Source organism: Mandrillus leucophaeus, unplaced genomic scaffold, assembly GCF_000951045.1.
Source record: "Mandrillus leucophaeus isolate KB7577 unplaced genomic scaffold, Mleu.le_1.0 Scaffold1025, whole genome shotgun sequence".
NCBI classification, from domain to species: domain Eukaryota; kingdom Metazoa; phylum Chordata; class Mammalia; order Primates; family Cercopithecidae; genus Mandrillus; species Mandrillus leucophaeus.
Window position 1 is genome coordinate 418538 of NW_012098377.1, and position 11212 is coordinate 429749.

Below are 11212 nucleotides of genomic sequence, written 5' to 3' on the forward strand. Positions count from 1 at the left end.
CCATGCTGGGGGAGGGGTCCCCCAACGCAGAGGAGGGGGCTCGGCGCTTGGTAGCCGGGAGGGAGCGGCAGCCACTCCCCACGAAGCCCGTGCGCGGTTCCGAGGAGGAATCGGGATAGTGTTTTGGAGTGTGAGCCTCTACGGCCGGCAGAGGTTGGTGCGCGGCTCTGGGCTGCATTGCCTCTTCAGAGCCTGAAGCCCCTGAGGGAGGTTGGAAATCGCCGCTATCCTTCCGGCCTCTAAAGCGCGGCTCCCAGCCTTCCCAACGCATCGCCTCCACCGACCCTTTAGCTTTAGCCTCCAGCCTCCCACCCTCCCCCAGAATAAAAGCTTAGCGCGCTCCCCTCCCCCAGCATGCAGCTTGTTTCTGGATGAGGCCCAGGCTCCTGCAAAACCGGAGATTGCCCGTGTAAGAGCCTTGGGAGGCTTACCTTATCCAGGATCACAGGGCTTTAGAAGATCCGGGCCAGACGAATCTTCGGAACTTAGTCAACCTCCTCATTTTACAGGTGGGGAAACTGAGGGCCCAGTAAGGTGGCTTGGCCAAGGTGACTGGAGAGTTAGTGGTAAAGCTTTCATTAGAATCTAGGGTCACAGGTTTTCATACTCATGCCCCCTCCTACACAACTAGATCCCACCCCCATTGAAGCCCCAAAACCCCAAAATTCACCTGAGTGTACCACGAAAGTGTGTAATTCCAGCCCTGCCTCACTTGGAGGGGCAGGTGCCATTCATTTGCTATCATCCCTACCTGCTGTAGCAAAAAACGGGGGAGGGGGCTTTAATTTGCTTCCTTCAACCTCAAAGGAGAGCTCTCAGGTCTCTTATGCAAACACTCAAACACTCTGAGTTTGGGATTCCGTTTGGGAGAATGAAGAAGCCCTGGACCTGAGATCAGATTCCCAGGCGTTAATCCTGTTCCACCCAGGACACATTGAGCCTGAGTGTCCTCAGTTGGACCAGGTGATGTGGCATCGCAGGATTCGTCCTCTTCTCCACTGTGTCCTGACTGCGTGCCCTCCCAGTCACCCTTCCCTCCCCCTTGAGGGCCAAGTCTTCTACTCCAACCAGGCCCCTTTAGTCATCCCTTTGCGGAGGTCCCCACCTCTTTCTCCTTGGGGCTTGTTAAGGGCAGCCTCTTGGTGCTGCTGACAAAGCTGCTGGGGAAGCTTGAGTTACCATCACACCAGGCTCGGGTGCTTTCTCAGCACAAGGCTCCATCAAGGGCAGCCAGGTGTCCCCAGAGCTGAGCCTGAAGCCTGGTGCAGAGAGGGTGCCCCGAGAGGTGTGTTGAAGGAGTACAAGCACAGACGGATGGTGAAGGGATGGAGTCCGTCACCTTGGAGGAGACTCTGGATGGAACAGTTGGCAAGGAGGGCAGTGTTCAGTCTCCAGGGACCTGAGGTTCTGGTCTCAAGAACTTCCTTTTTAAATTTTATTTCCATAGGTTTTTGGGTGACAGGTGGTGTTTGGTTTCATGAGTAAATTCTTTAATGGTGATTTGTGAGACTTCGGTGCACCCACCACCCACAGTATACACTGAACCCAATTTTTGTAGTCTTTTATCCCTCACCTGCCTCCCTCCTTTCCCCCAAGTCCCCAAAGTCCATTGTATCATTCTTATGCCTTTGCATCCTCATAGCTTAGCTCCCACTTATGAGTGAGAACATACAGTGTTTGGTTTTCCATTCCTGAGTTACTTCACTTAGAATCATAGTCTCTAGTTCCATCCAGAACTTTTTTGAGGGGTGAGCAGCTCATCATGGAGCTGAGCCAGGGTGGCCAAGTGGCAGAACTTCAGGGGCTGCCACTGACAATGTAGTCCATATAGATGGCATTGGCTATGAAGTTTACACAGACTTCATAATGAATGGTGGCCCCTGGGTTTTTGCCATGTAGGGGTTTCTCCCTTCAGAGTGGAGAGATCTGGATTCCAGGCCCAGTTTCTTCCTCACTGGCTATACAATGTCAGTATATAACCCTTCTGGGTCTCAATTTCTCCATCCGAAAAGTAACATCATTGGATTGATGATGTTATGAACTATTTGGCGGTGGGGTAGGGGGGAGCACGTATTTATATAACTGCTATGGGCTGCTTTTGCTCTATGAAGGAATAATTTCTGACTCAAGAATGATGTATGTAGAGTACTTAGTACAGTCCCTAGCACATACGAAATGCTCAAGAATTGGTAGCTAGTAATTCCACTAGGACCCCAGCTTTGTGGATATACCCTATACGTCTTCCTTTCTTCAGATCATCCAAGGACATGGGATTCTTAAGGCCTCAAAAGTCCTCCTCCCTCAAAAAAAATCCTTTCCCCACTGACCTATTCCTGGACTTCAGGCTCAGCCGGCATAAAACATCCATGAAAACTCCCTGGGAGGAGCAACACTTTTGTTTATTCAACGTTTTGTGTGTTAGCATGATAGAATTTCATAATTAATTTGTATGTAGTGTCAAAAGCTTTTCCTATACTCTGTCACTTACTCCTCTATAACACATCCATGACATCAATAATGTTATCCCCCTTTTACATATAGGGAAATTAAGGCTTGGATTTTCACTTATCTAAGGGTGCATACCTCAAAAGTCTCAGATCCAGAGAGCTAGGCCCTCCAGCTCAGATGATCTGACTCCAGATTCTGAACTCTTCTGTGTCATATTGCCTGTCCTTTCCTGAGACTTGCCCTAAAAGAGAGGCAGATAACCCCTTAAAAAACAGTTAAGAAGAAAGAGGAATTTTAATCTCCTCACAGGTCAGTAATGGCTTCTTGGAGAAGCCAAGTAGCATTTAAACTGGGTGAATGATTTATACATTAGAAGAAAGGAAGAAAACTATTTCAAGAAGTGGAAACAGCATAAGCAGAGGATGGACAGGCAATGGGGACTTCTAGGATATATACAGAAACTGGAAAGCGGTTCATTCCAACTGGATCAAAAAGAATAAAAGAAGGGTCTTGAGAAGGAAGGTTGGGTTAAGGGGATGGAGGTTATTGGGGGGACATTGACTGCCAAGCTATAGAGTTGGGAGTCTTTAGTTTTTGAGTGGGGAAGAAACACGATCAAACCTTAGCATGATGAAACTCACTCTGGCTACCCCTTGGAGAACAGATTGGGTGAGGAGAGCCTGCTGGCCGGAAGCCCAGGTAGGAAATGATGACAATGGTTTAGGTGAGAGATAGAGTATGGACTGGGGGTGGTTGTAAGAATGGTTAGAAAAAGAAGTTGATGCAAGAGGCCACAGTGTCACTAAAATTGGTAACTGATTGGATGTAGGCACTAGCAGGAGGGAGGAATAAGTGGTGGCAAGGCTTTGAGACTGAACGGCCAAGGACACCATTCACAGACAGAGCCCAACAGGAGGAGGAGTGGGAGGCTTAGGAGTAGGGGCTATGAATCTACCAGGGACCATAATGATCCCTCCTGCAAAGCTGGTTCATCAAGCACCCTAAACTATCAAGAACCAGTTCATTCATTTATTCTCCGAATACATATAAACATCTGTTACATGCCAGGTTGTTCTAGCCCCTAGGGATACACTGCTAAAAAGATGAACTTCCTCCCCAAGCTCTACCAGGGGAGGCAGAAAATAAAAATAAGCAAAGATAAAATTGTTCAGGTGGTGAGCAGTGCTTTGGAGAAAAATAAAGTAGGATGAGGGATGACTGGGAGGAAGAGTGGAGGAAGAGATCTGCCTTTAAATAGAATTGTCTTTGAGGAGGTGATATTTGAACAAAGACCTGAATGAAGAGGAGACCTGGGGAATAGCATTCTAAAAACAGGATACCACAGGTGCAAAGGCCCTGGGGTAACAATATCTTGGTATCTTCAAGGAACCTGAAGTGTAGCTGTAAGAGATAAAGGGGGAAAGTGATAAGGAAAAAGGTGAGAGAGTGGGCAGAGCCAGTCATGTAAGGGCCTGTAGACCTAAAGAATGAGAAGTTACATGATGTTAATGAATCTAAGAGGACAGACATCCTATTCACCTTATATTCTTTGTGCCTAGCAAACCAAACCTGACCCTTCACAGTAAGTAATTGTTGAATGAATGAATGAATGAATGAATGTTGGAAATGACCATTTATGTATGAGACTGCATATCTTGGACTTATATGCACCAATAAATAAAGATATTATACCATAGTAAGGGTATAGTAAGCTGTACTATGATCAAACTAGTAAAGCTCAGATAACTTGAATTCTGTGTTGTTGCTCAAGTATGAAAATTTAAGTGAAGTCTATATATTTTATTCAATATGGCTTGATACTATAACACTGCTGTTGACTAATACAAAATAGTAAAACATACCTGAAATGACTGTAAAACAATGAAAATAACATTTTTGGTCTTTCTTCATCCTCCTCCCAGCACAAGTATACGTCCTTCTGGCTTCATTTCAAATTTTCTCTTGAACTCTCAACCATTTCCTTCATAGAGGTTTTAAAGAAACTCATCTCTAACACAAAGACCCATATTTGCAGGACAAGATGCTGTCATCTCCAGTAAATTGACAGATTCCCAAAAAGAGAAGGTAGTGGGGAGGAAGAATTATAGACATACAAATGCTTCAGGCACCTAATTAATTGTTGAAATGGGTCTACAAGTGGAGATGGGAAAACTGACTGGACCATGTGAGGGGCTAGGTGACATGCAGGCTCAGTGTTAGAAACACAGGATCTCTGGACCCCCTGGTCCAGATTCCATCTGAAGCCACAGGTCTGTCACCTGTCACCTCTAGAAGGTGGAAGTTCAGGTCATCTCAAGGGAAAAAAAAACAAACTAGAAACTCTTTTCGCTTTTAAGCAGTGTTATCACCAAAAGGCTCTCCCTTACGTTAGGGGATTATGGAAAATAAGATTCCCCCCATTCTTTAACATCATCTCAGTCTTTTCTACATCTGGTGAGATGTGGAACGAGCATCATGGTCACTGGTGTCTGGCAAAACTCAGAAATTTCTAAACTCTTAGACTGAGAAAAGCTTTTCCTGCTGTACTACAGCACATGGAACAGAAGCTACCCTCCTTCCTGTGTCCCCGTTGAAGCAAGCGTGACTCAAGTTTCTATACCTGGGGTGTAGCATGTTGGATGGGGAGGGGATCCCCTCACACCAGATGCAGGAGATCCACTGTTTGCAGATTTGTAAGGGAACAAGCATCTTGGGAATTCCTAACTTTGGGCTAATGTAAGGGATAAACTGTTCACAGCCAAATTTTCTGGTTAGTCCAATAGCAAAATAAAGACCCTAAATTGCCCTCCTTTTTGTAGTGAGGTAGTTGGTTGCAGTCATTAGAGAGACACACCAAGTCCCCACGTGTCTTTCTGTAGAGTCAAGATGAAACACCCCCTCGTCCCCCGTTCCTCTGGAAGCCATTCGGGAGAGATTTGTGGGCCTCAGTGGTGGCAGCATATGGGCATCTGGAATCAATTCTGAAGATTCTTGCAAAACTAACAATATGTATATTTCATCATCTGCCTAAAGGTGTTGTCTGGTATGAATTATAAATTACAGTTGTGAAAATAACCATACTCCATGCTAGAGAACAAACATAAGATGAACCATCGTTTTATATGCTCCATTCTATGTTTTCTGTAGATCTGTATTTTGTAATAGTCGAAATTAGTCCACATATAGGTTTATAGCCTGCATTTTTCACTTAACATTTTGTCATGACTTCTCTGTTTATACCTGGTTGGCTGGTCCCTACTTTATTTAACTATGTCTTTATTGTTGCACGTAGTCCATAATGAGCATCTCCAGGCACATAGCTTTTCCATCTCAGAGTCTCAAAGCATCTATCTGAAGCACCCTCGAGATATGATGGGATCAAGGAAAAGAACATGTCCTGGCCCTGGGGTCTGCAGTAGAAAAAGAACAGAGAGCTGGGTGTGGTGGCTCACACCTGTAATCCCAGCACTTTGGGAGGCTGAGGCAGGGGATCATTTGAGGTCAGAAGTTTGAGACCAGCCTGGCCAACATGGTGAAACTCTGTCTCTGGTAAAAATATAAAAATTAGCCGAGCATGGTGGTGTATACCTGTAGCCCCTCCTACTCAGGAGGCTGAGGCAGGAGAATTGCTTGAATCTAGAACGCAGAGGTTGCAGTGAGCCAAAATCACGCCGCTGCACTCCAGCCTGGGTGACAGAGCGAGACCCTGTCTCAAAAAGAAAAAAAGAACAGGAAACACGAGAGCTGGAAGCAAGGAGAGGATGGAGAGGAAGACAGATCATGGGCCAGGAGGTCAAGGTCACAGAGCACTAGGGTTGGCAGAGGGGCATGCAGCTCTGTCAGATTTCAGAGGGAAGTCTGTCCTTCCAGTGTTTTGTTTGGTGTGGGAGGCTTTTATTAAATTGTGGTAAAATGCACATAACATGAAATTTACTATTTTAACCAATTTTAAGTGTATAATTTTGTGGCGTTAAGTATATTCACAGTGTTATACAACCATCACCACTGTCCATCTCCAGAACCTTTTTATCTTACCAGACTGAATCACTGTACTCAGTAAATACTGATTCCTCATTCCCATCTCCCCCAGCCCCTGGTGACCTCCGTTCTACTTTCTGTCTTCATAAATTCCCCTATCCTAGGTACCTCGTGTAAGTGGCATCATGTTTGTCTTTTTTTGTCTGGTTTCTTTCACTTAGCCTAATGTTTTCAGGGATCATCTCTGTTGTATCATATATCAGAATCTCATTTTTAAAGCTGAGTATATTCCATTGTATGGATATACCACATTGTTTAGCCATTCATCTGTTTCCACCTTTCGGCTATTGTGAATAATACAGCTATGAACATTGGTGTGCAAGGATCTGTTTGAGCCCCCGCTTTCAACCCTTTGGGGTATATACCTAGCGGTGGAATTGCTGGATTGTATGGTCATTCTGTGTTTAACTTTTTGAGAGGTGCGGAGTGCATTTTTTAAAAAGGATTTTTGCATGCCCAGTATGAAGACCACTGAGTGAAGTCTTAGGAGTAGAGAGTCCAGGAAGAAGCTGTTAATTTAAAAACTAAATGTTGTTTGGGTTCTGCATGGCCATGGAGGTAACAGAAGAGAGAAGAGGGAACAGAATACAAATGAGTCTGGCTCCATTTCTGAAGAATTGTTGTGATTTAGAGGCATTGTGGGTGGAAAAAGAAAGCTCTCAGGAGAGATCTTAGTGGGTGGAATTCATTCAAGCATGCAAGTATTTACTGTACCAGGCACTGTGGTGGACACAATGCCCTCAGCAATCAACATGACCACAAGGACCCTGCCCACAAGGAGCTTAACATCTAGTGGAGGTACCAGAGGAGTCACCTGGCAACAGTGGTCTGTATTGATGCATTCTAGGCTCACCATAAGCACTCGCTCTTACTGAGTGCTTACTACATTATCTCAATCTTGGTAATAGTTCAGTGAAGACGGTTTCTGTTATCCTCAATTTGCAGGTGAGGAAACAGAGAGCTTGAGTAACTCCGTTTCAGGTACGCACAGCAAGTAAGTGTCAGAGCCAGAATTCAAACCTAGGCAGTAACTGTGTTCTGTAGGGCTGTGGGAACACAGGAGAGACACCTGCCCAGGTCAGAGAAGGCTTTCTGAAGGGAGGAGGGGTCAGGTGAGTATTTTCATGCAAGTCAGCTGTGTTGTTCTTTCGCCTGTGATGTAAAACAGTGCTTTTCTATAGTAGCAGCAGTAGCGTTCAGCCCTGCTTCCAGTGGCTCCTCCAGACGGGAGGCTGGGGGTGGGGCATTGCCATTTCCACTACCATCTGCTGCCTCTGCTACTTCCTAGCTGGTCAGCATCTGAGGTGACTCAGAGGGACCTCCTGGGGCCCCTCCAGGACAGCATCAGGCCAGTGGGCTAAGAGGCAAATATGAGGCCTAGGAGTGGCAGTGAAGATCATATGTCCACCTTCTGTGCCACATCACTGTCCCAAGATTCTACCACCACCACCACGAGAGCCTTGTCTTACCAAAATACAGATGTGGCCAGATCTCTCTGGTGTTTCCGTCCTTCTGCGGCTCCCCATGGCTTGCAGCTGTATTTCTCAACAGGGACCTACTGGCCTTTGGGTGGGAGAGTTCTTTGTTGTGAAAGCATCCCTGGCCCCATCTCCTATAGATTTGCCTGTAGCACCCTTCAGTTATTATAACAACCAAAAATGCTCACCCATGTTCTTCAGGTTTATTTTACAAGCAGTCAAATGTACAGATCTTAAGTGTTCTGTTCAGTGCATTTTGACAACTGCATGAGCTCATATAACCATCACCAAGAGCAAGATTCAGAAGATTTCCATCACCCCCGAAAGTTCAGCGATAACAATTGTTCCCATTTCTATCACTGTAGATGGATTTTGTCTGTTCCTAATCGTCATATAAGTGGAATCATATCGTATGTGCTCTTTTGTGTCATGAAATAGTTTTTAAAAAGCCAGATGCAGTGGCTCATACCTGTAACCCCAGCATTTTGGGAGGCCAAGGCAGGTGGATCACCCAAGGGTCAGGAGTTCAAGACCAACCTGGCCAGCATGGCGAAGCCCCATCTCTATTAAAGTACAAAAATTAGCTGGGCATGGTGGTGCACACCTGTAGTCCCAGCTACTTGGGAGGCTGAGGCAGGAGAATCACGGGAACCTGGGAGGTGGAGGTTGCAGTGAGCCAAGATTGTGCCACTGCACTCGAGCCTGGGTGACAGAACAAGACTCCATCTCCAAAAAAAAAAGTAAAAAGACATAGTTTTTGAGATCCATCCATGTTGTCACTTTTTCCCCACTAACTCCTGATACACACACGGATTTCTAAATGCCAGCTAGCATGGCAATACCTGCTCTGTCCCCCTGAGAAAAAAATGGTCTGTGAGTCAAAGTCAGTGTGTCTTAGGCTGATGCATGAAGCCCTCTGCTGTGTGACAAGAATCCCGTTTATGTCTACTCTGTGGTTACACTGAGGTGCCTCCTCTGCCTAGCGTACCTTGTGCTTTCATCTCTCCGGGCCTTTGCCCTGCAGTGTTCCCTGCCTGGAATGTCCTCGCTGTATCTGGTGAACTCCTGCTTGTCCTTCAGGTCTCTTCTGTGCAGCTTTCCAGACTCTATTTTTGTGCCCTCCTGAGTACTCCCATAAGACAGCCTCAGTGGACCCTTAATGCATTTCTCACTCAACTCACTAGGCTGAATGCTGGGTGGAGGGCGGGGACTGGCTCTTAGTTATCTGTGTGTCCCCCAAGGCTCAGTACAGAGCCTGATATTAAAGAAATTGATACAAGATTATAGCAAGATTATCTCAGAGACAAACTGGGTTTAAAATGCAAAATATATTCTGAACCACCCTCTGGAGCTAACAAAGGTGGGGCCGGGCACGGTGGCTCATGCCTGTAATTCCAGCACCAGGCCGAGGCGGGTGGATCACTTGAGGTCAGAAGTTTGAGACCACCCTGGCCAACATGGTGAAACCCCATCTCTACTGAAAATACAAAAATTGGCCGGGCATGGTGTCTGGTGCCTGTAGTCCCAGCTACTTGGAAGGCTGAGGCAGGAGAATTGATTGAACCCAAGAGGCAGAGGCTGCAGTGAGCCTAGATCACACCACTGCACTCCAGCCTGGGTGACAGAGGAAGACTCCATCTGAAAAAAAATAAATAAGTGGTCAAAAAAAGACAGTCTGATCTCTGGCTACAGATGATAAATGTAAACTGACTTCCTGCCAGTGAGGCAGAGACCTCTATGCCTTCCCCAGAGGACCTGGCACACAGTAGGTATGCAGCTGCTATTTATTAAATTTGAATTCAGGAGGTCAGGCCCCTTTCAACCATGATTCCTGGTCCCACCTGGATATTTTTTCCTAGTTCACACTCTATTTTTTTGTTTCCTGGCAAAAGAGCCTTAAATCCAGCTGATGTTTCCAAACCCTGCCTCTCTGTGTCTTCCCCTCCAGGCCCTGCTTCTGACTCAGTTTGACTCTTCCACCAAACCCAAAGATGCCGAGATCTTCCCAGTTTGCCACGATCTGAGCCAGGCTTGAGCACAGAAGGGTTAAATCGGGCTGGGGGCAGGAGGTGCTGATGAGAAGCTGGAGCTCACAGCAGGGTGTGGCAGGAGCTAGGGGCCCCTCTAGTTGCAGGTGGGAGCAAACTGAGCTCTGAACTTCAGCTTTCCCCTCTGTAAGTACATCCCAGCCCTGTGAGAAAGGAACCTTGTAAGCAATGAGGAGCAGAGCAGATGCCAGAAGGGAACATCATGGACCATCCAGAGCAAGGCACAGCTGCACTGGCAGCCCAGGCCCAGGGCGGCATGAGGGAAGTCTAGGGATGAAACCAGAGGCATGAAATAATGTGTGATCAGGGTGGGTGTGTAACCAACACAGGCTAGGCCAGAATTCTAGTTCCAGGGTGTATTAGACCATTCTTGCATTGCTCTAAAGAAACACAGCAATTTCTTTAGAGCAATGCAAGAGACTGAGTAATTTATAAAGAAAAGAGGTTTAATTGGCTTATGGCCAGGCTGTCCAGGAAGCATGGCACTGGTGTCTGCTTGGCTTCTAGGGAGGCCTCAGGAAGCACACAATCAGAAGGCAAAGAGGGTGCAGGCACATCACACAGGGAAAGCAGGAACAAGAGAGTGAGTTGGGGGAGGTGCCACATGCTTCTGAAAGATCAGATCTTGTGAGAACTCTCATCAGGACAGCACAAGCCATGCGGGATCCGCCTCCGTGACCTACCAGGCCCCATCTCCGACACTGGGGATTACAATTCAGCATGAGATTTGGGCGAGGACAGATATCCAAACTATATCACAAAGAGAGAAGGGAGAGCTGCAAGAGGGGACAAGGCCTAATCCTAGAAGGCAGAGACTCTGCCCATTAGAGCAGAAGGCCAGTTGCTGGGGTTGGGTCAGTGTCCAAGCCAGATAAGCAACAGTGAGACTGAGTTAAAACTCCTAATGGTGATATTGGCTAACACAGAGCATACAGCGTGCCATGTGCTCGTCTAAGAGCTTCAGGTTTGCTCCTCACAACAGTATTTTGAGTTAGGTCCTACTGCTGATCTGTTTTAAAGATGAAGAAACTGAGGCACAGATTGAGCAAAACTCTGGACCTCTGCTAAGACTGGCAGCATGACTCTTCACATTCATAGCTTGAAATCAGCCATGGTGGGAGCATTACACCATGAAAATTGGCAGAGGACACAAATCAGGGCTTTTCTTTTTTTTTCCTTTTTTTTTCTGAGACAGGGTCT